The sequence below is a fragment of the Lathyrus oleraceus genome, chromosome 5 (assembly GCF_024323335.1).
Source record: "Lathyrus oleraceus cultivar Zhongwan6 chromosome 5, CAAS_Psat_ZW6_1.0, whole genome shotgun sequence".
NCBI classification, from domain to species: domain Eukaryota; kingdom Viridiplantae; phylum Streptophyta; class Magnoliopsida; order Fabales; family Fabaceae; genus Lathyrus; species Lathyrus oleraceus.
Window position 1 is genome coordinate 80,043,463 of NC_066583.1, and position 26,579 is coordinate 80,070,041.

Below are 26,579 nucleotides of genomic sequence, written 5' to 3' on the forward strand. Positions count from 1 at the left end.
TTAATTCAAATGGTTAGAGGTGGGGGTCGATCCACAACCTGAAAGATTATTGGGTGACTATGGAAGAACAAATGCATTGGGGGGTCGATTGACAATAGTAAACCAACTGGTGAATGTTTCCAATTTTCAGTTGCATCCTACTACCATTCTCCAACTTGAAAAGAGACCTTTCACAAGAAAAATCAATGAAGATGCCAATAAACATCTGCAAAGGTTTCTGACAATGAGTATTACTCTGAAGATAGAAGGGCATACTGAAGAAAGTAAGCAACTGAGAATGTTTCCATTTACTCTAGCAGAGGATGCAGAAAAATGGTTTTATTCACTTCTAGCTGATAGCATCACCACATGGGAAGAGATGGAAATGACCTTTCTGAATGAGTATTTTTTTGCTTTAGTTTTTCTCATAAAAAGATATGAAATTCTAAACTTCAAATAGAGGGAAGGTGAATCATTAGGTGATGCATATAAAATATTCAAGAGACTTTTAGTTGCATGTCCTACACATAATCTATATAAAATTGAACAAATGCAAATGTTTGTAACTGGGCTCAGGTTAAAGACGAAGTAATTGATTGATACAGCTGTTGGTGGCTCATCCAGTTTTACAATAACCATTGGTATAAAGAAGATCATTGAAGCCATTGTTGCAAGTGAACATCTTGAATTATATGATAGATGCACAAGTAAACCAGAATGGGTGATTGATTTGAAACTGGCTACACATGTTGTTAAGTTAGAAGATCAGGTTGCGGTTGAAGTTGAAAAGAGATTTAAGGCACTAAATGTAGGTACTCAGCAGGTAGCTCAAGTCCAACAAGCTATTGTAGTTAGTTGTGAATTTTGAGGAGGTCCTCATTTTGCCATGTATTGTGTTGCACACCTTCAACATGTAAAAGAAGTTAGTTATCTCAAACGGAATAATCCCTATTTTAATACTTACAACTTAGGTTGGAAGAATCATCCAAACTTCTCCTAAAAAGACCAGCAAGTTAATGTTCAAAAGCAGGGCCCAATGCAATATGAGAATGAACAACAGTTTCAACCTCAACAGAACTTTCAGAATTAATTCCTATAAGAACATCAACAACAAGCACCATAGAAAGCAGATTGGGAAATAGCTATTGAAAATATGGCTGCTCAAAATGGCCAATTTAAGCAAGAGACATGGAACAACAAAAGGAACATTATAGTTGCATTTAAGAATTTGGAAGCTCAAGTGGGACAGATTGCATAACAACTCTTAAATCAAGCTCAAGGCACCCTTCTGAGTGCAACAATACAAAATATGAGAAATCATAAGAAAGTTTATATTGTCACAATAAAAAGTCAGAAAGTTGCTAGAGATGAAAAAGAGAAGGCAAAAAAAGATGACCATGTCATAAAGGTAGATCTGGAAGTAAGGGAAAATAAGAAAGAACCAGAAGAAGTTATACCACCCATAAAGCCAACTAAAGAAACAACTAAAAAAGAGGCTAGACCAGTGATTAAGTTACCTTACCCTCAGAGAGTGACAAAGAAGGATCCAAAAGAGAACGACTTTGAGAATTTCATCACAATGTTCAAAAATTTTGAGATCAATATGCATTTCTTTGAAGCACTTGAGCAAATACCCATGTACCAAAAATTAATGAAATAGGTAATCTCTAAAAAGAGACCAATAGAAGATGGGCCGATAACCTTTAATGGAAGTGTAGTGTAATATCATCAGATTGGAGAATACCAATCAAGCAGAAGCATCTTAAATCTATCACAGTTACAATCTCATGCACTATAAAAGACAAAACTTTTAAGAAGGTACTTATTGATTCGAGAGCTAGTGTGAGTCTGATTCCGTTGTCAATTTATCAAAGGCTTGGCATTGGAAATGTCAGCGATACAGGGACAAATCTGAAATTTGCATATCACTCCACAAAGAATGCATATGGGACAGCGGAAGATGTATTGGTGACAATAGAGGAATTTAGTTTTCTTGTTGATTTTGTGATCATGGACATACCTGAGGATGAAGAGACACCTATCATTTTGGGTCGACCATTCTTGCGGACAAGTCAATGCAATTTCGACATAGAACACGATACACTGACTTTAAGAGTTTATGATGATGAAATAACCTTGAATGTGCTTGAAAACAGGAAGCAAGAGATAGACAAAAAAATTACTATCAAGTAGGCATGACAAAGACAAATGTTAAAGGATAAAGTAACATGCCAACATCATAAAAAGTCTAAAGAATGCCATCTCAATTGGCATCGCCTTTATAAAAAACCCCGAAAGGAAAAACTCTTATTTACATTCCAAAAGCCAAGAGAAAGAAGAGAAAGCGACATCAAGGTAAGGTTATAGAAGTTGGAAATAACCAGTGGCACAAAGTAGTCCTTATATCTAAAAAAGATGATTTCTTTGTTTCGGAAAAGACAAGCAACAAAGTGTGGAAACTGAAGTACCCCCTGTCATACCCCAATTTTGTCCCGGCATATTTAAATTTTTTTAAATCGACTTCATTTTTAATTTGCATCATATGCACAACATGACGTGCATTCCATTATGAATAATAACTAAAATATCAGTCAGAATAAATTTATTGAAAATACAGACAAATCGATTGGATCATTTTCTCAAGTACGGACAAAATCAGCGGATAAAAAGTTTCGAAACTAAAATTGCAGACGCCAGTATTATTAATCTACGGTTCATGTAGTTTAACCTGGTGTGCTCGTTGTATTTTTCAGCGGCTGTTTCAGTTACGTTTTGACCCGCCTGAACCTTTTAACCGGTGCAAACTTATTTCAGAATTTGAAGAAACGTTGTATTTTTTTTATAAGTATATTTTGTGCTCATCATTTTAATGTATCTGATTTAATTTTTTTCGAGCAAATTTTTATTCGACTTATATTTATAATCGATCACTATTTTTGTTAGGTTAATTATTCAACTAAAATAATTAGAATTTATTTAAATCAAAGCATTTATTAGAAATTTTTAATAGGAAAATTTAAATAATAATTGTTTTCAAAAAATAAAATGAAATTAACATTGGATTCCTATTCTTTTTTTTACTACTGATACACTTCCAACAGTATTGAAAATCTAGCTTGCATCACTCTCTCACGCTTCCGACACGTCTCTCACTGATGTCTCACACACGTCTCTCTCTGCGCCGACTAAACATCTACCACACGCCACTCTTCACACTCCCTACACGTTTCCTCTCTCATTAAAGGCACTCACTCACAACTCTCATTGGATACCACACACATCCCTCACGTCCCTCTCTCCTCTCTCTACTAAAAAGAAAACAGAAAGAAAAAGAAAAGGAGGAATCACTGTTCCTCTTCTTCGATCTCTCTCATTCACCTCACTATTACCCACCTCTCCTTCAGCAAAAACGCCAAAACCGTTCACCACCTACCGCCGCTTTTCCCCTCCACCACATTCTTCTTTCTCACTACATCGCCTAAACACAACCTCCATCTTCCATTGTTAACCCTGTAACATCATCATAACCATTCACATCTAAGCTTCCAACGCCACCGACAATCACCTCTCAACCGTGTAAGCCTCTCTATTCCACCGTTTCAACCCACCATGGAGCAAACAACAACCTTCACACTTCGTCTTCTCCCTCATAATCACACAAACCTTCCGCTGGATCCCCCTCACCGTTCTCCCTCTGAACCGCGAACCACCCATTTAATATCCAAGGACACTTCTGTCTCAACCACCGCGCGAATGAATGGTTACCGCCACAGACCCGCAACTAGACTCAACGACACCATAAACCTTCATGTCGCTTGACCATCGAAAATTCTTTCAGCCACCACAAAGTTCCTGGATATCACCAAGATCTGGAATTTGTGATCCGTTAGGATTTCGTTGACCGAAGCAAGCTCGCAAGATTTCCGAACAACAAAACTGCTACAGTGCAGTCTACCTTTGCTACAGCGGCAACATCGAACAATAAAGGAGCCTCTTGCTTCAACGGTGTTTTGGATGATTTCGAGTTAGCAAGGTGTTCTTCTATTGGATTGTTGTTGGTTTTGACTTTTATGCAGGTGCTGGTCCGGTTAGGATTTGAAATGGAAGGCAACCCAAACGCGTTGTGTAACTTGCAACACGTATATCAAACTCTACAACAACCTCGTTGCTGAATGTTTGTTTTAATCTTTCATGCCATGTACGAGATGAATTCCACGGATGCGCCGGTGCGATAAATATTGAAGTGATGTGTTACCGTTGGTTTCATTTCCTGGCAACAATTCGACATCGCGGTAATTTTTTGAATCAAATTTCAGTTTTATCCAAGTTTCTAATGTTACTAAGTTTAATTTCAATTCAATTTTTTAGATGTTATTGTTTCATGATTGTTTAATGTTATATTAATTTTTGATGTTGCATATGGAATTTCTTTTGCATAGCCATTAGTGATAGTATTTATTGAATTTTTATACTGTAATTTTGATACTGCATGTTGATATTGCACATAACCTTATTATTTCATGAATATGGTGTTCATATTAAATTGCATGGCTTTTAAAAAAAAGTTGGTTTGTAATACTGGAGGTTTGTTTTTGTTCCATGAACATGGTGCATATGCATTTGTGTTTTGATTAGTAATTTGTATTACTGTTGTTTTAAAATGTAGTTTGTTTATAAAATCTGTAACTATAATGTTAATAGAATATTGCGGTGCATGTAAATTTCGATCTGATTATGTTGTGTTGTTACTGATTTTTGGTAACATATTATAAATAATATTGAGTGGTTGCTATTTAAATTTGATTCCATTGCGATAAAGTCGGAATTTCGATCCGCGGATTCGACAATTTTATGTCGTTGTGCCGCCCAAATTTCAACATATCAATTGGATATTTTCACCGAGTTATGATTTTGCATATGACATTACTCGTGTTGTCACTACGCGCAAACCGGTTTTTAAACACATTATGGCAAATTCAATCCGATCATTTTTTAAATCAACATTGTCACTTATTTATTTCTCTTTTAATTAAATTAGTTAATTGATTAAATTTTTGCTTAATTAGTTTAATTTTGATTAATCAATTTTAATTAACTTAATTATTTAATTTAGTTAAATAATTTTGATAATTAATCTTAATTGACTTAATTAATCGATTTAACTGAATTTTAATAAATTAATTTTAATAATTAAATATTGATCAATTTTTTCATTATCACAATTTCAAACCATCCTCAAATTTGATTTTATTCAACTTCATCATTAATTCATTAATTCATTAACTAAATCCATTTCAATCTCATCGATTCAAAAATCATAAACTATTTAAAAGTCAATCACTTCTCGATTGAATATTGAACCCCATTTTCCAATACTTTCGTAAGCCGATTGCTTTTAAGCATCGCCATCAACCTCACATAGCTTAGTCTTGGGCTTTCTTACAATGGGACCTATTCGGTTATTAATTAATCGAGTAGATGATTGATTCACTAAATAAAATCCAATTTATTCACAAAAACACAAATTTAAAACCTTGATCCAATGTCGAGTATTTTATTCAAAATTAATTAAATAAAACAACTAATTACAATTAGATACCATTTCATAATAACGAAATGAAAAGGGGGATGGTTTTGAGTTTTCAACTTCTCTCCTCGATTATTTGAATACGAGTTCTCTTACTCGGTTAGTCAAATAATTGTCATTTCTAACTCGCCTAAGCTTATTGAGATCAAATTATTTTCATAATAACGAAATGAAAAGGGGGATGGTTTTGAGCCTTCAACTCCTCTCTCCAATTGTTTGAATACGAGTTCTCTTACTCGGTTAGTTAGACAATTGTCGTTTCTCTACAAACTTCTAAACCCGATTAAATCAAAACATTCTTATAATAAACTAAATGAAAGGGGGATGGTTTTGAGCCTTTAACTCCTCTCCTCGGTTGTTTGAATACGAGATCTCTTACTCGGTTAGTCAAATAATTGTCATTTTTCCATAAGTCAATAAATTAATCAAATCATTTTCGTGATAAACTATACGAAAAGGGGGATGGTCTTGAGCCTTCGATTCCTCTCCTCAAATGCTTGGATATGAGTTGTCTTACTCAGCCATTCGAGTATTTGCCGTTTATATAACAACACCTCAACCATACATAAACCTATTTTCATAATCACTCAGATGAAAAAGAAAGCGATCTAGAGTCTTCTATTCCCTTTTTCGATTGTTAGGATACGAGTTGTTTTACTTGATTGTCCGAGTAATCGTCATCCAACCCAAAATATCTCCACGCATCAAATTTATCTGTCCTCGCCCTCGTGCGATCGAAACCAGTCAAGCAAAATATCCAACATATTAATCCAAATTGTCGCCCCCGTGTGACCAAAACTCTTTCAGAAAGAACACTGTTAATCCTTTCTAATACGCACAACAAACTAGTGCTTAAGCCTCCGCCGAGAGTAGACAAGCCAACGTTTAGCCTTTAGGATGCGATCTAAATAGTTGCTTATTAAAAAACACCAACCAACTGTAGTTCCCCGAACTACGAATGCTCTGACTTCCTTATTGCACCATAAGGATACGTAGGCAGGAGATTGCTGTATCTTCGCGAGCACACTAATAAAAAAACCTCTCATTTCCCTTTGTTCTCATCCATTTCTATTTTTAATATTTTATAACCCAAATATAACAAACAAACATGAATTAACACCCGAAACACACATTAGAACTAAAAGGTTCCCGTTGAGTACAACGGACGTGAAGGGTGCTAATACCTTCCCCTTGCGTAATCAACTCCCGAACCCGAATATGGTTGCGACGACCATTATTCTATTTCCTAAAGGTTTTATTGATATTTTCCTATTCCTTCATTGGGATAAATAAAGTTCAGTGGCGACTCTGTTCGAACGTAAATTTTTTCCGCGACCATCGCGAGGAATCGTATTTTTCGGGATGCGACACCCCCATAACAGGGGAATGCGGCGTCGAGCTAATGACGTTAAAAGAGAACTGTTTAGGAGGCAACCCAAGAAATGTATTCGTAATTTTTATTTTATAGTTTCAATTTTATATTAATTTTTTAGTTTTGTTTGCTTTTAGTTGGTTTATTTTTTGTTGTTGTTTACTTTCATATAGTAATATGATAATTATAACTTTAGTGGTTGTGTGAAAAGTACACAAACTAAAGGCATGTGTGTCCTCTATGCATGCTAATTCACAAAAATATTTTTTATATACTTCTAAATGATTTGATTGGTTTAATTGAGTTGGACTAAAGGTTGGGCAAGTTTGTTGCAACTGATTCAGAAGCCACATCGAGTAAGAGATATTGTGGAGGTTGTCAGCTCTACCCAACACGGTGAAAGCCCAAAAAAGCCAAACACAATGTACATCATAAGAGAGCATTCAATATATCTTTATCATTCAGAACTTGCTTAAGTTCTTTTCTGATTTGGGTTGCATGATTTCATACACTAAGACACGTTTTTTGTTATTACCCCTGAGCCTTTTTGGCCATCATTTTTTATTATTATCCATTGTTAACACCATTTGAGCCTTTATCCATTTGTTTGTTTTAAAAACCACATCATATTAACCCACGACCCAAACACTTCCCCACTCTGTTCAAAATATTTATGTGAGTTATCAGATCTATGTTCATTCTAAGTTTGGGATTGTTGTTGGGATAACAACATTTAAGTTTAGAGTAGTTGTGCAACGTTAGTACAAATGAGGGCACCTGATGATTGAAAAAAAAAGATGAAAATTTGAAAAATTAAATTTAAAAAAATAAGAAAAATAATCATCGAGGCACTTGAAAGAAGGAGAAGTCAGCAAATATAAAAAATAAAGACAAATCCAAAAGTTGAATCCTCGAAAACAGTTGATCCTAAAGGATGAGTGCAAGAAAGAATTCCAACATTAATCCATCAGAATGACATAGTGAAAATAACAATCGTATTTACTATGTACCTTAGCATACTTTTCCAAAAGTATCCCACCTTAACCCTAGCCCCGTTACAACCATAAAGATCTCAAAGAGTGTGCGTATCGTGCATATTGACATCGAAAGAGAATGTATTCAAGCATATGGTATGATATTGTGTATTGTGAATTTTGAGTGTAAAACACATTAACACCCGAGAGATTTAGTGAGAGTATGAATTAAGATGACATATGAAGTAGTGATTTCAAGTGAAGGTGTGGTCAATCAATCGACCTCGGTAATCCAGCAAAATCGAAAGTAGCAATAAATAGGAGCCATGGAAGATCTTAGAGGTACTAATGAAGGAGAATTGCGATCCAAAACGCAACGGAAATTAAAATTTTCTCCTTTAGAGATCCTTACGAATGGTCATGATCAGTGATAGAATATTTACCTCTTGTGACGATTGAAACCTTTGGTGCAGATCTCTTGTGACAATCAAAACCTTTGATGCAGATCCACGGAGTGATCACGAACGTTGAACGATGACAACGTCTCTACTCAGTCCACACGAACGGGTTCCTTCAATCTCAGTGCTAGCTGGTACGAGTGAAGGCTTTGAGTGAGAGAGAGAGAGTGAGAAAACGAAAATAATGCAACCGCTATGAATGCTTTTGCCCAAGGGTTCTATTTATAGAACCACTTGTGTGGGCTTCAAGCTAAAAGCCCACTTAAGTGTATTTTGACCCATATCTTATAATATGCCCAAAATCACTTAAGCCCATGGTACCTTACCATATTTCGTATTCTACTTAAGTACACTGTACCTTACGATGTTCTATAATTCACTTAAGGGCACCGTACCTTACGGTATTCCTTAGTTACTTTATCTCTCATCAGTCCGTCCTTTGTGTGTGACCCTGTAGGTTTTCGTGACGTTGGCAATTATATTAAATCACGTATTTAACATAATAAACAGTGAGCGGTATCTAGCAACACATCACTGCTACCCAAGACACGAAAATGTCATGTGATCTGACAATTCCTTCTATGATAATACTTATGTGTATAATTACCCTTTTGCCCTTATGTCTATATTGAACACAAGGCATAGACCGTGTCATCCTTGTCCAGTTCAATATTAGGCCCATAAACATTTATCCTGTTATGCAGGATGGGCAAATTCCATCTAGGTCACTCATGTCCCTCAGCATGCTTCGTGGAGTACCCATCAACTGTCTTTATGGTTATCCAGTTACGGACAACGTTTGATCAGCAATAAAGCATTTGACTCTACATCTAGGATCCATAGTGGTTTCAGGTCGAAGAGTGGCATACACCATTATCACCATGAGGATAACTTATGACACTTTGCATAACTTTCTATATAGTATTCTCATAGCGGGTCAATCCGGTATAAATATTACTCCTAATATTCATACCTATGTTTAAGACTTGATAACTCTTTATCCATGATCCATGAGATGTGATCATCAGTCTACAAACATAATAGTCTTAATGCTTTAATGTTATCCCACTTCACACTAAAGCTCGACTACGGATACTTTAAGAATAGTGTCCTTATGTTTAATGTGATCTCATGATTAAGTCATACTTGATACATTAAACAGACTAGCTATTCTAGGGACTTTATTAAACAAACATAATAAAGAAAAAGCCTTTTATTATTAATAAATAATTCGATACAAGTACCAAAAGTATTGGCCTCTAGGGCTTACACCAACAATCTCCCACTAGCACTAGAGCCAATCAAGCATACCCTTAATACCCATAGATCTAGTATGGCCATCATGCTTTTGCTGCGCAAGAGGCTTTGTCAGTGGGTCAGCAATATTGTCAAGTGTAGGTACTATGCATATTTTCACATCTCCTCTATCTATTATCTCTCGAATGAGATGATAACGCCTAAGTATGTGTTTGGATCGTTGGTGAGATCTAGGCTCCTTGGCTTGTGCGATAGCACCATTGTTATCACAGTAGAGACCAATGGGATCCACAATGCTAGGAACTATGCCAAGTTCACTAATGAACTTTTTGATCCAAACAGCTTCCTTTGCTGCACTTGAGGCAGCAATATACTCGGCCTCGGTTGTAGAATCAGCAACTGTATCTTGCTTTGAACTTTTCCAGCTCACAGCGCCACCGTTTAAGCAAAACACATAACCAGATTGCGATCTAAAGTCATCCTTATCTGTCTGGAAGCTAGCATCAGTGTATCCAATTACAGCCAACTCTTCCTGACCTCCATATATCATTAATGAGTCCTTAGTCCTTCTTAAATACTTAAGGATATTCTTGACAGCTACCCAGTGAGCATCACCAGGATCAGATCGGTACCTACTCGTTGCACTTAAAGCATACGATACATCTGGTCGAGTACATAACATGGCATACATGATAGATCCTATTGCAGATGCATATGGAATCTTATTCATGCGATCCCTTTCTTCCTTAGTTAAAGGGGATTGTGTTTTTGATAGACACAGGCCATGTTGCATAGGTATGAATCCTTTCTTGGAATCATGCATATTAAAGCGTCTCAACACTTTGTCTATGTATGTACTCTGACTTAGGCCAAGCAGTTTTTGTGATCTATCTCTATAGATTCTGATTCCTAATATATAGGCTGCTTCACCTAGGTCCTTCATAGAAAAGCATTTCCCAAACCAAGACTTTACTTGTTGTAGGGTAGGGATATCGTTTCCAATGAGTAATATGTCATCTACATACAATACCAAGAAAACGATCATGCTCCCACTAACCTTCTTGTAGACACAAGGTTCATCTTCGTTCTTGATGAATCCATATTGTTTTACTGTTTCATCAAAACGAAGATTCCAGCTTCTGGAAGCTTGCTTCAATCCATAGATTGATCTCTGTAACTTACATATCTTTTGGGCTACCTCTGGTATGTCAAATTCTTCAGGCTGTGTCATGTACACATCCTTAAGAAGATTTCCATTAAGGAAAGCAGTTTTGACATCCATCTGCCATATTTCATAATCATGATATGCAACGATAGCAAGTAAAATCCGAACAGATTTAAGCATTGCAACTGGTGAAAAGGTTTCATCATAGTCAACCCCATGAATTTGTTTATATCCTTTTGCAACCAGTTTTGCCTTATAGGTATGTACCTTACCATCCATGTCAGTCTACTTTTTGAAGACCCACTTGCATCCTATAGGTTAACTCCTACAAGAGGCTCTACCAAGGTCCAAACTTGGTTTGTGTACATGGAATCCATTTCAGATTTCATGGCTTCTAGCCACTTCTCAGACTCGGGACCAGTTATGGCCTCTTGGTAGGTCACAGGCTCATCTTGATCCATTAGTAATACATCACCTTGATCAGTTATGACATATCCATATCTCTCAGGTAGTTGACGTATCCTGCTTGACCTACGCTGGTCTTGTTTTACTTGAGCAGGTTGCTCTTCCACAACTTCTTGTGTTTCCTGCTCTAATTCCTCCATAGGTGTATCTATGCTTTGTGATTCTTGAATTTCTTCAAGCTCTACTTTCCTCCCACTGGTTCCTTTGGAAATAAAATCCTTTTCTAGGAAAACTCTAGTTCGAGCGACAAACACTTTGCCCTCAGAAGGATTGTAGAAGTAATACCCTCTTGTTTCTTTAGGATACCCCACAAATAAGCATTTGTCAGATTTGGGCTCAAGCTTAGTTGAAATTTGTCGTTTCACATAAACCTCGCAACCCCAAATCCTCATGTAAGACATATGTGGTTTCTTACCACTCCATATCTCATATGGTGTCTTCTCAACCTTTTTGGATGGAACACGGTTAAGTGTGTAAGCTGCTGTCAATAGCGCATGTCCCCAAAAGGAGTTTGGAAGATCGGTGTGACTCATCATGGATCGGACCATGTCTAACAGGGTTTGATTTCTTCTCTCAGATACACCATTCCATTGGGGTGTTCCGGGAGGAGTAAGTTGGGATAGGATCCCACACTCTTTTAGATGGTCATCAAACTCTAGGCTTAAATACTCACCACCTCGATCTGATTGAAGAGCTTTAATATTCTTACCTAGTTGGTTTTGTACTTCATTCTTGAATTCTTTGAACTTTTCAAAGGACTCTGATTTGTGTTTCATTAAATACACATAACCATATCTACTGAAATCATCAGTGAATGTGATGAAGTATTGAAAACCTCCTCTGGCTGGTATGTTCAGTGGACCACATACATCCGTATGTATGAGGGCCAAAAGATCATTAGCTCTTTCACCTTTTCCTGTGAATGGAGACTTTGTCATCTTTCCAATCAAACAAGATCTGCATGTCTCATATGATTCATAATCAAAAGAGTCCAACAGTCCATCTTTATGGAGTTTGGAAATGCGTTTCTCATTTATGTGGCCTAATCGACAATGCCAAAGGTAAGTTGGATTTAACTCATTAGGTTTCATCCTTTTAGTATTAATGTTATAAATAGGCATTTTAAGATCAAGGACATATAGTCCATTGTTCATTTGTGCAGTAGCATAGAATATATCATTCAAATAAATTGAACAACAATTGTTCTTTATTATGAATGAAAAACCAAACTTGTCCAAACAAGAAACGGAAATAATATTCCTGCTAATTGCTGGTACATAATAACAGTTCTCTAACTGAATTATTAAACCACTAGGTAAAGTCAATTCATAAATTCCTACGGCAAAGGCAGCAACCTTTGCTCCATTACCAACTCGTAGGTCAACTTCACCTTTTGCCAATTTTCTACTCCCTTTTAGTTCTTGCACATTTGTACAAATGTGAGAACCGCATCCAGTATCTAATACCCATGATGCAGAAGTAGATAAATTAATTTCAATAACAAAAATACCTAAAGTTGGAGTCTCTACTCCATACTTCCTATCTTCCAAGTACTTTGGGCAGTTCCTCTTCCAGCGTCCGATCTTACCGCAATGGAAGCAGGTGCCTTTCTTTTCTATGTCTCCACTAGGCTTTAAAACAGTACTAGTGGGTTTGGGTTTGGCAACTTCCTTGCCTTTCCCTTTATCATGTTTGAGGACAATCCTCAGGTTTGATCGCAATATGTTGTTAGAGGTGTTTGTTGTCATGGTAATCTACACAAGGATTAATGAAAATATAAGTATCATTGACACATTTAATTAGGCCTTTAATTAAATATGCTCCCACTATTTTACTCAAAATAAATGACCCTCATCATTTGTTTCGGAAAATCCCGTTGGAAGATTTTCTAGTGGGTCGAGATCCATATTTCACTTCGTTCTAAGTCCGCGTAGGCGGATTACACAAAACTAGGTTATTTAGGTAGGAACTCCTTCCAATTGTATCTCATACAACTCTCGAAAATTTCAGTTGGGTGAATAACTCCTTATTCCAATCATATGGATCATTCCCAACTCTTGCTTCTAAACATATATATAATCTTATTATAATTTGTTTAGTTAAGTTTGACCCATTGTTTTAACAGTTGGATATTACAATTATCCCATCGCACCTTACTAATATATAGATCATGCACCTCGCGTAGGCGAAACCTACATTATCCATTACTAGTCTTGATGAGTCTTAAAACTTGGAAAGCATAAACTTAATATTTAATTTGAGGGAATTATAATTGTTATGATCTCACCGGCTTATTTATCATATAAATCGTCTCTCACATGCATCAACATACATTCACATGCATCAACATACATACAAACAAAATGAAACAGTTATGGCCCCTAGCGCAATTGTTCTCCCAAGCCAATGAGAGAACCTAAGCTAACCTACAACGATCTAAGCTTCTCCAAGCAAGATCTTCAAGGTTGCCCTCCTTTGATCTTCAAGGTTGTCCTCCTCTGACATTGAATTCTTCTCTTTCTTCATAACATTGTCTTCTTCTCTTTCTCCATTACATTACAGAAGAAACTCGTTTTTCATACGAGGGTTTGAGATGAGAAAAGAAGTTACATTAAGAGATTAAAAGGAGAGGCACGACACGCAGGTCGTATTTAAAAACCCAAAATAAAATGAAGGAAGACTAAGGCCATAACTGATCACCACAAGGCAATAATAATAAACATATTATTATTATTATTATTAATTTTAATTCCTTTAATTAATTAAACCAAATTAAATTTCGGCGACCGATCACACAACCCTTGCGTAGTCACAAAACAGAAACCCCAAAATTTTGACTCTGGGAGTGTGACGACCGTCACAGGCAATGTGAGTGTGACGACCGTCACAAGGCATGTGACGACTGTCACGTCCTTGTTACGACCGTCACGCATCCAGTTTGTTACGCTCGTCACACGAGCTTCACGCGGCCAAAATAACAGAACTTTGAAACAGTCTACAGACCTCTTCCAAAAAGCCCTAAATTCACAACTCCTTGACGGCACAACCCTTGCGCCGTCACCAACCCTAATGCGCCAATTTCAGACCGTCAAACACACCTCAATTGTTGATTCAGTATGATTGATCAACAGGTCATTGCTTCACCATACTAATGTCGGATTCCGAAGCAAATGACCATTGATCGCTCAAAGGAAAACAACCATTTAGTGTTTGAATGAACGAAACAGAAACAGTATATCACATATACCGTACTTTGCATTAGGATTACTTATATCATATATAAGTTGATCGGTCTCAATTGCGTAACCTATGGACGATCGATGTATCGCTGCTTCACCATACTAATGTCGGTATCGAAGCATAGTCAACATCAATCATCCAACTCGTACACTCATGACGCCAAATTTAATTACCCGTTTAATTAATCGATTCATTCTGTCTTTTAATCATATTAATACAGAAATTAAACAGCTATCTGAGTCATGGTTTCGTAAGTGGCTCTGATACCACTGAAGGAGAATTGCGATCCAAAACGCAGCGGAAATTAAAATTTTCTCCTTTAGAGATCCTTACGAATGGTCATGATCAGTGATAGAATATTTACCTCTTGTGACGATTGAAACCTTTGGTGCAGATCTCTTGTGACAATCAAAACCTTTGATGCAGATCCACGGAGCGATCACGAACGATGAACGATGACAACGTCTCTACTCAGTCCACACGAACGGGTTCCTTCAATCTCAGTGCTAGCTGGTACAAGTGAAGGCTTTGAGTGAGAGAGAGAGTGAGTGAGAAAACGAAAATAATGCAACCGCTATGAATGCTTTTGCCCAAGGGTTCTATTTATAGAACCACTTGTGTGGGCTTCAAGCTAAAAGCCCACTTAAGTGTATTTTGGCCCATATCTTATAATATGCCCAAAATCACTTAAGCCCATGGTACCTTACCATATTTCGTATTCTACTCAAGTACACTGTACCTTACGATGTTCTATAATTCACTTAAGGGCACCGTACCTTATGGTATTCCTTAGTTACTCTATCTCTCATCAATCCGTCCTTTGTGTGTGACCCTGTAGGTTTTCGTGACGTTGGCAATTATATTAAATCACGTATTTAACATAATAAACAGTGAGCGGTATCTAGCAACACATCACTGCTACCCAAGACACGAAAATGTCATGTGATCTGACAATTCCTTATGTGATAATACTTATGTGTATAATTACCCTTTTGCCCTTATGTCTATATTGAACACAAGGCATAGACCGTGTCATCCTTGTCCAGTTCAATATTGGGCTCATAGACATTTATCCTGTTATACAGGATGGACAAATTCCATCTAGGTCACTCATGTCCCTCAGCATGCTTCGTGGAGTACCCATCAACTGTCTTTATGGTTATCCAGTTACGGACAACGTTTGATCAGCAATAAAGCACTTGACTCTACATCTAGGGTCCATAGTGGTTTCAGGTCGAAGAGTGGCATACACCATTATCACCATGAGAATAACTTATGACACTTTGCATAACTTTCTATATAGTATTCTCATAGCGGGTCAATCCGGTATAAATATTACTCCTAATATTCATACCTATGTTTAAGACTTGATAACTCTTTATCCATGATCCATGAGATGTGATCACCAGTCTACAAACATAATAGTCTTAATGCTTTAATGTTATCCCACTTCACACTAAAGCTCGACTACGGATACTTTAAGAATAATGTCCTTATGTTTAATGTGATCTCATGATTAAGTCATACTTGATACATTAAACAGACTAGCTATTCTAGGGACTTTATTAAACAAACATAATAAAGAAAAAGCCTTTTATTATTAATAAATAATTCGATACAATTACCAAAAGTATTGGCCTCTAGGGCTTACACCAACAACTAAAGCACATGAAAAGTTTTTCTTTCATTTGGGGTGACATGAGTTCTTTGTTCTTAAAGTTTCGTGATGACAAGTAATAATCTAAGTTTGGAGGTTGTGATCAATCACAATTTATGCTATAGTTATTATCATTTTAACAGATGAAAGTATGCAAGTTATTTGTATTTTCCACATAGTTTGAGTGCTTTATATGTTAGTTTCTTTATTTTTGTATTTGTCTAGTTTTAATTATTCCTGGTACTTTTGATCATTTTGGGAAGGTTAACATGTTTTGTAGGTTGGAGGAAGTCAAATAAATGGCCGAAAAAGGAACGCGATGAATTTTCAGAAAGTTTCACAATCTATTTTTCAGCACGCTTTACATCATGATAGGCGTGTGATATTTTGATCATATTTAGAGTGTCGTAACTCTAAATAATGTGCAACTAGGGGAAATGAAAGCTAACGTATAAGGCTACAACTTTCATGAAGACACCAAAATCTAATTCAAAATTTTCTTCTCATACGCGTATCAATTTGCTCATACGCGTATCAAATCTGGAAAAAAATGCATGTTTCTGCCCATACGCGTATGACCTATCCCCCATATGTCCTATACACGTATGAAACATCTAAAGTGCACATTTTAGCTGGCCCATACACATATGATATCCCCAATACACGTTGACACCTCCTACATATGTGTGCCTCCAGAATCTTAAAAAAGAGTCAGTTTTGAGTATTTAAAGCCATAAAGTGTTTTTTTTAAGGTTTAGATTGATTTGGGGACGAATTTTGACGGCAGAAACAAGCGTAGAAGGCTGGAAAACTCAGATTTTCATGAGCTTTAAGTGATTGAAGACTTCTTTCATCTCTAGATCAATAATGTTTATGAATTTTACTATGTTTTTCTTTATTATTACGAGTAGTTAAACCCCTAAATGTTAGGGGTGTCCCTGGTTCAAATTTATGATACAATTATATATTTTTACCTTGTAATGATTTTGATTTTATGATATATGACTTATTTACAATTTGAGCTTAATGTTTTCTCTTTCGTAAAAATTGAGATTGATCTGTGGTTAATATTTAGGCTTTACCACCATTGTTGATGCTTAATTGTGAGTAGTTCATAGTAAATATCACCTAGGCCGAGAGTTACCATGTGGAAACTAGAATATTCTTTAATCATAAATTAAATTATCATATATATATATATATATATATATATATATATATATATATATATATATATATATATATATATATAAGATATCTTTGACTATTGCATTCTTGAACAAACTTCGACTATAACATGCACATTCGACCCTGTCAAATCCTGAAGCTATCATTGTTGAGACTGAAGTTCGATCTAATACTATAATATAATATCAACCCATGTATGTAGAAAATATAACATTGTTATTCTTTCTCTTTTACTATAAATAAACCATATGTTATTTTCATATTTAAGATATCTCACCATCCCTTACCAACTAAACACGATAAATCTAATGTCGCCCTTAAGAAAACTCCACTTAATATGAACAACATCGACAAGTTTCCCATGTAGTTTTGTTTGGGACCCTATTAAAATACGAAAAATATCAAGACATGGACATCGAAATTTTTTAATTTACCTCAACTCAAATTTAAGACTTTTTATGTTTTACCTTGTAACCTCGGGGGCAAAAGTCATAATACACACTATTAAGTATCCATTTGAAAGTTCTGAAAAGGATGACAGTGTTATCATCTATCCTTGGGTGTCATATTTGGCTATAAAGTAGAATATCAGGATTAATAGAAAACGGCATGCACGTGTTATTGTAATCAACCTCCGAGATTCTAATCTTAAGGATTGTAGTAACAATGTGTACCTATATTGATCAGGTTCATCATGTTAACATATCAATGAGAACCAGTGGATACCTACAAACAAATTAAACACGCTTGATTGATTTTCACACATAATATACATTTTATCTATTTTATTATTCATAGCCTCGTATTTTGTTAATGCACACGCAAATGAATTTGAAGAGTCCTCTCGTAACAAAAAAAAAAGAGTTTGAATAGAAAATTGAATAGGGGTAAAAACAATGTGTGTCCCATCATTTAATATACTTGTTGATATTTACATATAAATTAAAAACCATTATGCGATGCTTTCAAAATTTTGCATATAAATTATTTACTATTCATTTGTTTTAGAGCAACTCAAATTATAAATACAAAGGGCGTGCAAGGATATCAGACTAATTACAAAACTAATTGGATAAGTTATTTCTTGTATTTTTTAAAACAATCACTCATTGTTTAAAATAATAAGATGATAAAGATTTAGAGTGAACATAACAAACAATGTACTAGGATGTTAAGTTATGTGCTCTGATATCTTTAGAAAGGAATTCGAGATATATTGACAATATCAACACATGTATCATGAACAAACCATGTAGGTAATAAATGTTTTCCATTAACAATTGTCTTTTTCCCTTCCTTTATTGCATGGTAGAACCATCATTCTAAAATAAACAACAAAAGGATACAGTGAAATTCGAATTACATATAAGTGAATCATGATTAAATAATAAGAAAATTTGAGACTTATTAGAAACTAATTAAAACATGAAAATGAATTAGTACTTGGTTGGGAGGTGTCACTAGGTGTTATATTGGGTGAAACAGTGGTGCACATTACAATGATGTTTTTTTGTGATAATACTCGATAACCAGTATGTTCTCAAACACAAATGCATACAACATTTCACATGCAATCTCAAATACATATGATATCATAAAGAAGGTAATTACAATGAATTTAAATTGTTATAATTATTATATTTTTATAGCAACTAACCATATTTGGATGTAATATATATATATATATATATATATATATATATATATATATATATATATATATAGAGAGAGAGAGAGAGAGAGAGAGAGAGAGAGAGAGAGAGAGAGAGAGAGAGAGAGAGAGAGAGAGAGAGAGAGAGAGAGAGAGAGAGAGAGAGAGAGAGAGAGAGAGAGAGAGAGAGAGAGAGAGAGAGAGAGAGAGAGAGAGAGAGAGAGAGAGAGAGAGAGAGAGAGAGAGAGAGAGAGAGAGAGAGAGAGAGAGAGAGAGAAAGAGAGAGAGATGTTACACTCACTAGCTCCTCTGCTGAGACCATACTTAGATTTTTTAAGAATAACATTAGTAATTAACCTCAAAGTAGAGGTAAGTGCGTCAGAGGCAACCACACCAGCTAGTAACGATTGTAACAATAAAAAAGAAATTTTATAAATGAGTACCATTTGCTTATATAGATGGGAAACATTTAAAAAAATGCATTATAGAAATGACTTAACCTAACCGAATTCATGTTTCATGTAGAATAAATCACCCCTCATTCTACCTTGAACATGGACATCAACAATACCAAAGAGGCCAGTGAGTACACAGGTGCATACGAATGATCAAAATCCTCATTTATCATTCGTTGTTAAAAGTGGGGTTCAATTTACTACAAGAATGAGTTTTTTAACTTACTCTAAATCATAGCCTTTAATTTAGATTTAATAGAATGATTAATGAAATAAAAATGTTAACCATTAAATTAGAGTTAATTTAAAAAATTTGATTTTGAATAAGTTAAAAAACACTTATTATTGAAGTAAGTTGAATCTCTCTCTCTATCTTTATATATATATATATATATATATATATATATATATATATATATATATATATATATATATATATATATAAAAGACATTAGCAAATGACACAAATGTGTCAAAGTGAGTAACATGATACCTCTGATAACACTTTAACGCACATCTATATAACAAAATTCGTCGTTAGATTGAAATATATTATCATATAGATCATCTCTATAAAATTTAACATCGATCAGAAATCATTTGATATGTTAAAAAATATATCAAAATTAACGATTTTGTTAAAGTTTTGTAAGCCGTTAACTTTTATGCATCTCGTTAATATATCAAATGATTTCCGATTGATGTTAAATTTTATATATATTATCTATAGGATAATAAATTTCAATCCAACAATGAATTTTATTATACAGATATGTGATGAAGAGTTATCGGATGTGTCATGTTATTAAGTTTGACATTTTAGTGTCATTTGATTATATATATATATATATATATATATATATATATATATATATATATATATATATATATATATATATATATATATATATATATATATATATATATATATATATATATATATATATATATATATATATATATATATATATATATATATATTATGTAGTACTTAACATACATATGCTACCAGTCTATAAACAATTTGCTCTATCACTTGTTAGGAGAGAGATTTATTGTTATTTTTTTACTTGTAATCATTTAATGCTAAATGAGAAAGTGAATATAATAACCGCCATAACGAACTATATTTTCTCTCTCTTCTCATATCTTCTCACTCTTCTTGAATTGAACGACTTTTCTTTCTTCTTCGAGAAACTCTCTTTCTCACAATATTACTTTGTTCTCTGTATTGAATTTCTCAACATATATTTACATAGACATGGTGAAACAACATATGATGTGTATGTGTTATTTATGTTTAATATTGTTTAAAATTAATGTTATGTTTTAAGACATATGTTATGTGTTATTTATGTTTAATAATATTTGAAATTAGTTTCATCTTTTTAGAGACATGATATATGTTATTTATCTTTCTAGACCACATAGGAGAATGGTCTATAAACTTAGTTCATATATCAAAATTTTGCATAAAGTCAAAGATATCGGTCTTCACATTTGATCCTCAATCCATGCACTCATTTCCCAATTTGTATCTCTTTAAGTTCACAACAAGGTGTTAAGATGCTTGGAAATATGTAACTATTTGACATTAAATATCCATGACACATTTCATGAAACAAATTCAAAGCAACTTGGTTTTCTTCATTTGTAATTGCCAAAAACATAATAACATTCCAACTTGCTAAATTATCACATGAAACATCATTATAAAATCTTAGAACCTCCATAAAGTTGAAAATTTGCAAAACATATCCACCATTTGAGTTTAAACGTGACTAAAAACCATTTTTCATGAGAAGAGTAAAAACTTTAATACCTAATAGTGAGACCCACAAAGCAACACATACATTGCCAAAAGCACACTCCCAAAACTAAACTCATCGGGCTCATGGGCCAGATGAATGAGATGATATCTACAATGTTAAACTCCTAAAATTTGATCAAAACCAAACAAATATACCTTATAAAATATCTCTATTGACTTCACAAATATTAAATTACAATCACAACCAAATATCATGACATTCCAAGAAAAAATATTTGAAAGAGTAATTGTATCAAACAACTTGGGAGCAACAATCACATCACTAAATTTATAAAATAAATCGATCAAAGAGTTCAAGAAGAAGATACCATTGTTGGTGTAAGCCCTAAAGGCCAATACTTTTGGTACATGTATCGAATTTTTTATTAATAATAAAAGGCTTTTTCTTTATTATGTTTGTTTAATAAAGTCACTAGAATATATAGTCCGTTTAATGTATCAAGTGTGACTTAATCATAAGATCACATTAAACATAAGGACACTATTCTTAAAGTATCCGTAGTCGAGCTTTATTGTGAAGTGGGATAACATTAAAGCATGAAGACTATTATGTTTATAGACTGATGATCACATCTCATGGATCATGGATAAGGAGTTATCAAGTCCTAAACATAGGTATGAATATTAAGAGTAATATTTATACTGGATTGACCCGCTATGAGAATACTATATAGAATGTTATGCAAAGTGTCATAAGTTATTCTCATGGTGATAATGGTGTATACCACCCTTCGACCTGAAACCACTATGGACCCTAGATGTAGAGTCGAGTGCCTTATTGCTGATCAAACATTGTCCGTAACTGGATGACCATAAAGACAGTTGATGGGTACTCCACGAAGCATGCTAAGGGACATGAGTGACCTAGATGGAATTTTCCCATCCTGCGTAACAGGATAAATGTCTATGGGCCCAATATTGAACTAGACAAGGATGACACAGTTTATGCCTTGTGTTCAATATAGACATAAGGGCAAAAGGGTAATTATACACATAAGTATTATCACAGAAGGATTTGTCAGATAACATGACATTTTCGCGTCTTGGGTAGCAGTGATGTGTTGCTAGATACCTCTCACTGTTTATTATGTTAAATGCATGATTTAATATAATTGCGAATGTCGCGAAAACCAACAGGGTCACACACAAAGGACGGATTGATGAGAGATAGAGTAACTAAGGAACATCGTAAGGTACAGTGCACTTAAGTGAATTGTAGAACATTGTAAGGTACGGTGTACTTAAGTAGAATACGAAATATGGTAAGGTAGCATGCGCTTAAGTGATTTTGGCATATTATAAGATATGGGCCACATACACTTAAGTGGGCTTTTTAGCTTATAGCCCACACAAGTGGTTCTATAAATAGAACCCTTGTGCAGAAGCATTAGTGCAGTTGCAATTTCGTTTCTCTATATCTCTCACTCAAAGCCTTCATTCGTAGCAGCTAGCACTGAGATTGAAAGAATTCGTGTGGACTAAGTAGACGCGTTGTCATCGTTCAACGTTCGTGATCGCTCCGTAGATCTGCATCAAAGGTTACAATCGCCACAAGAGGTAACGATTCTATCACTGAGCATGCCCATTCGTAAGGATCATTAAAGGAGAAATTTTAAATTCCGCTGCGTTTTGGATCGCCCTTCTCCTTCAGTGGTATCAGAGTCACTTATGAAACCATGCATCTGATAGCTGTTTATTTTCTGTATTTTCTGTATTAATACGATTAAAAGACATAATGAATCAAAGAATAAACGAGTAATTAAATTAAGATCGATCAAGTTATATATACGATATAAGTAATCCTGATGCAAAATTGGTATATATGATATACTATTTTTGTTTCATTCATTCAAACACTTAATGATTGTTTTCCTTTGAGCGATCAATGGTCGTTTGCTTCTTGATCCGACATTAGTATGGTGAAGCAATGACGTATTGATCAATCATACTGAATCAACAATCGAGATATGTTTCACGGTCTGAAATTGGTGCATTAGGGTTAATGACGACACAAGGGTTGTGTTGTCAAAGAGTTATGCGATTAAGGTTCACCGTTCGCTGACCGGGCAGCGGAACACCCGTTCTTGCTGACGGGGCAGCGGACCCCCGACTAACTCTGCGTAGTGTGATCGGTAGCCGAAATTTAATTTGGTTTTAATTAATTAAAAGAATTAAAATTAATAATAATAATAATGTGTTTATTATTATTGTCTTATGGTGATCGGTTATGGTCTTAGTTTTCCTTTATTTTGTTTTGGGTTTTAAAATACGACCTGCGTGTGTCATACCCCGATTTTGGCCCTGAAAATTTCTCCCATCAATCATTCGTTTGCATTCTTTGTTTCATGACCATTCCATATAGTCATGATGCTACCCACCAACATTAGTTGTTGGGCTTGCTACCACGACTAGTCCATGTGGGTCTTTTGGGCTTTGTTTCTTGATTTTTGGTATAAGATGATTAATCTTCTTAGCCATGCGAGATTTGAAAACTCTTTCATTTGTTGGAATCAAATGAACCTCGTGTTTCATCTTTCGTTCCAATTTCATCGAAGTGATTATTCATCTATCATTTATCTTATTTACAGTTTTCACCCCCCCTTTCGAGTAAATCATGTGTCAAGTGCAAAATATTTTATTTTGGGTCATCATGCATATTCATTTTCTCGTTCATTCATAATTCAAAGAAATTCCACACATATTTCTTCATTCACATTTATATTCTCCATTTTCACATTCGAGATTCTACATTTCATATTCAAAATTTTCATTCATATTTCTTCATTACATTGGAGATTTTTTCATTCATATTCAAGAATTTCCACATCCTCATTCATATTTTGTTTATTTCATTCATTTATTCAATCATGGTCCACCATTTACATAGCATATGATTAATTCATCATACATAAGGTCTCTAAAATACAAAGAAAGATTTTTGACTTGCTACGAAAAACACCAATTTTTCATTTATATCAATGTCATATTCATTACAAATCAATAGTTGTCCAAAACATACATGATTTACAAAAATGGCACTTAAGTTTTAATTACAAGGAGGAATTGCTGCCAATGGTGCAATCTAGCAACCTTACTTTGTCTTTCTCTTCGGAAAGTTCAATTGAGGAAGAATTAAATAGAGAAAGCATTGTTGATGTCATTACAATACTCGTAAGCTATATTGTAATGTTTGCCTATATATCAGTGGCACTGGGAGATACACCACATCATTTATCTTCTTTCTACCTCTCGACCAAGTTGTTGGTGTGGATAACATGTGTATAATCGTAGATGCTGTTAAACGGCAACCCTCTGACATACCAAAAGAAGAACAAATAAGCAATGCAATGGGAGAAGTTGGACCATCCATAACACTCTCCAGCTTTTCAGAGGTTTTAGCATTTGCTGCAGGATCATTTGTTTCTATGCCAGTATGCCGTGTTTTCTCGATGATTGCAGCTTTAGCAGTTCTGCTGGACTTTCTTCTACAAATCACTGCTTTTGTGGCTTTGGTTACATTAGACTTTGAGAGAGCCAAGGATAGCAGGGTTGACTGCTTCCCATGCATTAAGTTGAACCGACACTCTATGGAGCAGACTAAAGGAACTAGGCAGGAAACAGATGGACTACCGACACGGTATATGAAGGAGGTTCACGCGCCATTTGTTGGACTATGGGTAGTCAAAATCTTGGTCATTGCCATATTTGGTGCATTTACCTTAGCAAGCATTGCATTATGCACCAGGATTGAACCTGGTCTTGAGCAACAAATTGCTCTTCCGCGGGACTCCTGCCTTCAGGGTTATTTCAGTAACATTTCTGAGTACCTCAGAGTGGGACCACCATTGTATTTTGTTGTGAAAGACTACAATTACAGTTTGGAATCGAGACATACAAACCAGATATGCTCCATTAGCAACTGTGATTCAAATTCTCTTTTAAATGAGCTGCTCATCTTGTGTTATAAGAAGTGATATCTAAAGCATCATCGGTACCGAAGTCAAGCTACATTGCCAAACCTGTTGCCTCATGGCTTGATGATTTCCTTGTATGGATATCACCTGAAGCTTTTAGTTGCTGTCGGAAATTCACAAATGACTCATATTGTCCACCTGATGATCAGCCACCTTGCTGTTTCCCAGATGAAGGACCGTGTGAGTTTGGTGGAGTCTGCAAAGACTGTACAACATGTTTCCGCCACTCGGATTTGGTTAATGATCGTCCATCTACAACACAGTTCAAAGAGAAGCTTCCCTGGTTTCTTAATGCGCTGCCATCAGCTGATTGTGCAAAGGGTGGCCATGGAGCTTACACCAATAGTGTAGATCTCAATGGTTACAAGGGTGGTGTCATACAAGCTTCTGAATTCCGTACTTATCATACACCCCTTAATAAACAAGGTGACTATGTTAATGCCATCAAGTAGGACATTGGGCAAGAGACTGTCTTGGTATCACCAGTGGAGCAGCTCCATCTCATGGAAATATCAATGTAGTGCAAGAAAGATATGGCATTGCTCAAAATCAGCAGTGTGGGAGGATTTCCTCTGTACTCAAGGTTTGTTACACTGAATGTCAACTTTTCTGTAATGTCGATTGGGCTAACTCGTGGCGGCAGAGTGATAGTCTACTAGCCACAATAAAAGAGAACCTGCTATAACATAACACAAACATCAAATATAGCAAATACGTATAAATTCAGCAACTCTGTCATATACCATGAAAAGCTTGAGCAAGGACTAAGAAGCTTATCATTTGTTATGACATGAGATTCCTCAAACCAGTATGCAATCGAGCGTTGTAGTCGGCACCAATTCTGTAACATTTTTATCTCCAAACAAGCCAGTTTAAATCAGAGGACAAGCATTCATGGTCTTGACAACATAGCCCTCACGTTCAAATTTGTTTTAGGCGCCATGCTTGCAAGAAGTTATCACGACCTACAACCAATTCAAAATGATATTAGCATGAATAACTCAGATGATGAAACACAGGATTTGAATGACAAAAGCAGTCCCCAGAAGAAGCAATCTTCGATTACAATGACCAATAAAAGGAGTTTCAAGTACATTGAGCCAGCGGAAAAGACAGGCAGATAAACGTCCACGGGTGAAAGGGCAGTTTGTTTGCCAAGTACAAAGTGAACTTGCGGGATTGACCGGAGGTTACTGAGAGTGTTTTGTTTTATCTTGCGTTCATTATTGATTTACAGTCTGACTTCCAACACTAATTTTACTCGACAACGCGATTAAATGTAGGTCTGGTGAAATCTGTTTGATTTTAATACCTCTGTTAGTGTTT

At 35.2% G+C, this 26,579-nt stretch overlaps 1 pseudogene; it reads left to right on the forward strand.

Moving 5' to 3' along the window:
* The first annotated feature begins 223 nt into the window (after positions 1-223).
* On the forward strand, positions 224-25,720 carry LOC127078848 (uncharacterized; annotated as a pseudogene).
* The last annotated feature ends 859 nt before the right edge of the window (positions 25,721-26,579 follow it).